This window comes from Cavia porcellus, unplaced genomic scaffold (assembly GCF_034190915.1).
Source record: "Cavia porcellus strain 051 isolate PalLab524CR breed Dunkin Hartley unplaced genomic scaffold, mCavPor4.1 scaffold_26, whole genome shotgun sequence".
Classification (NCBI taxonomy): Eukaryota; Metazoa; Chordata; class Mammalia; order Rodentia; family Caviidae; genus Cavia; species Cavia porcellus.
Genome location: NW_026947509.1, coordinates 12,080,252 through 12,082,752, shown reverse-complemented (window position 1 = coordinate 12,082,752; position 2,501 = coordinate 12,080,252).

The following is a 2,501-nucleotide window of genomic DNA, read 5'->3' as shown; positions in this document are numbered from 1 at the left end:
TGAATTAGAAACAGATTCTTTTAGATCTGTGCTGGGAAAGGAGAGAAGACAGTCCGGACAGAAGTCCAGCGCGGGGAAGGAGGATGGAGGAGCAGCCCTGCGCTGGCAGCTCCAGCCCTTCTCTGGGGCTGCTGTAGTATCCCATCCCGTTACCCCCCTGCCATCATCATTTATGGGTTTATTTGACTCAGTCACTTGCAGATGGAATCAGAAGGCCAAATGGGTACTTTCTCTTCTTGCTTAGCACAGGACATTAACCTCTATCAGTGTGAGTCATTTGCAGTTCTGAGTGTTTGACATCTACTCAACTGATTTTAAGGATTCACGTTAAGCCCTTGTGTTGAAGGGTTACCAAGTGGCAGAAGCTGTGAAGTCCACCTCTCTAAATAAAATTGTAAACATAATGTGAAGCAAAGTGCTCCAGGCCCTTGTGAAGTGGCCTCACGTACTCTCTCAAGGACAGGTAATAGGAAACCAGACAGCAGCCTGCCTTTGGGTGGCATTTGTGGTCACAGCGCTGTGTAAGGAGCTTTGCTTTTTAGGTCTCTGTCAGGTGACTCCTTCCCTGGAGCCACGGAGCAGAGGTGGTTTGTGAAGGGTGAGTGAGACAGTAACCCCAGTGTGGTGGGCTGGTGTAGCCGGGCAGAGTGCTTGCCAGAGGTCGACCCTGGAGTCTGGAGCAAGAGGCAGCTTCGCTGAGCTGGATCCAGAGTGCAGGGCTCTGCTCTTCCCTGGGGAAGAGTCGGGCGCTGGAACTGTTGCTGCTGTCCTGGGAAAGGCAGTGGATGGCCTTCTCTGGAAAGGACGAAGTGACCTGCAGACGCACTCAGTTCTCTCCGTGCGTCCTTCCTAAAGGTAGATGACCTGGAATGAAGGGAGAGGCCAGTGTCCAGGGAGGGCTTTGCAGCAGGATACCTCTTGGTGAATATGCTGAGGAAGAATGACGAGAGAACCTACTTTGGACCTGAGGATCACTGGCATCCTGTTTTGGTAAACCTCAAAATTTCATATAAAAAGGTTAACTCTTCTAATGTGAGTAATACAGAAGGCAGAAGCATGTGCCCTCTACCAAAAGCAGCTCATCTGGAGGGAACTTAGAGGAAATTGATCACACTTCAGGGCCCAGTAATGACCAAAATGCAGTGCTATCCTGGTCACGCAGGATATATATATATATGTATCAAGTGACTGAGCCGAGACAAAAAGATGAGGGAGAAAGGAAGTCTAATGTTGGCCAAAAAAATTTGAAGATGTTGTGTAACGCTTCAGTTTCTTGGAGTTGTTCCAGAAAGAAGATGTATTAGGTATTTGAAGGATCTGCTTTTAGCAAAAAGATTCTACAAAAGCTTCTTTAAAACTGGACTTTCCCCGTTAGTTCCTTTTGTTTCTCATTGCTGCATCTTCCTCCCTCCATCTCCTCTTCATCTGCCCCCATGATCATGGATCAGAAGATGTGTTCCCTGCCTTCACGGACCTCATAAAACCCCGGGAGAAGAAAGCAGGGCAGAAACAAGTAGGGCAGAGCGTGGCGAGCCTTGCGAGGTCTGCTCTAAGGGTGGTGAGCACAGCAAGCAGAGATGTGAGGAGCTGCGGGCAGCCCTCCTGTGCTGAGCAGGACCTTGCTGTGGAAATAGGAGTTTTAAACATAAGGACCTTTGCTGTGTTTTGTTTGAGGAGAAGGAAAGATTGCAGGGCATCATGAAGCAAAAACCAAAGCCCCTCAGTGGTGTGCACAGGTGGGAAGAAGCTGGGTGGGTTGTATGCGGGGCTGGGTTGTGGGTGTGTTCGTGCCTGGTCTGGAGGTCCACAGACATGGAAGGTAGCTCGGGCCACATGAGACGCCTTGCTAAGATGTTGGGGCTTCATTCACTAGATCGTGGGAAACTGGTGAAGTTTCTTAGACAGTGTGCTGTTAAGATAATTTTAGGGTTAGAGTGGAGAATAAATTGGAGCGACTGAGATTAGAGGCAAGGAGAGCATGTAGGAGTTTTTGCAGAAATTCAGGTAAGAGATAAAGTCCTGAATGAAGTGGGAGAATATAAAGGAAGGACCTATAATCGCCCTTTTGCCTGTCTCTCTCCAGTATACAGAGCAGAATTTCCCTATCAAATAATTGCTTTCCTTTCTCCTCCTGAAGCCAGTGTGCACGGAGAGATCATGGATTGTTTGTAGACTCCCCCCAGGAGCCCCCAAGGAGCAGGCCCAGCGGCGCTCCTCCACCGCTGCCCCCCAGGGGACAGTGATACCTGGAGCTGCAGCCCCCAGGCAGCTCACCTGCTTGTCATTTTGTGATTCTTCTTCCCACGTTTTGCTGTTAAAGGGTTGGTTTTCCTTATGTTGGGTTGCGTTCTGATCTTTGCTCTTAGAAGACTTTACCTCCTGCTGGGTCACTTTGCTCTTTGTATCAGACTTTTGACACAATTTGACTTAGCTCAGTAATTTTCCAAAAGTGGTCCCCAATCTGGGTCAAGAGAATCAGTGGTTTTCACTCATCTTGCTGC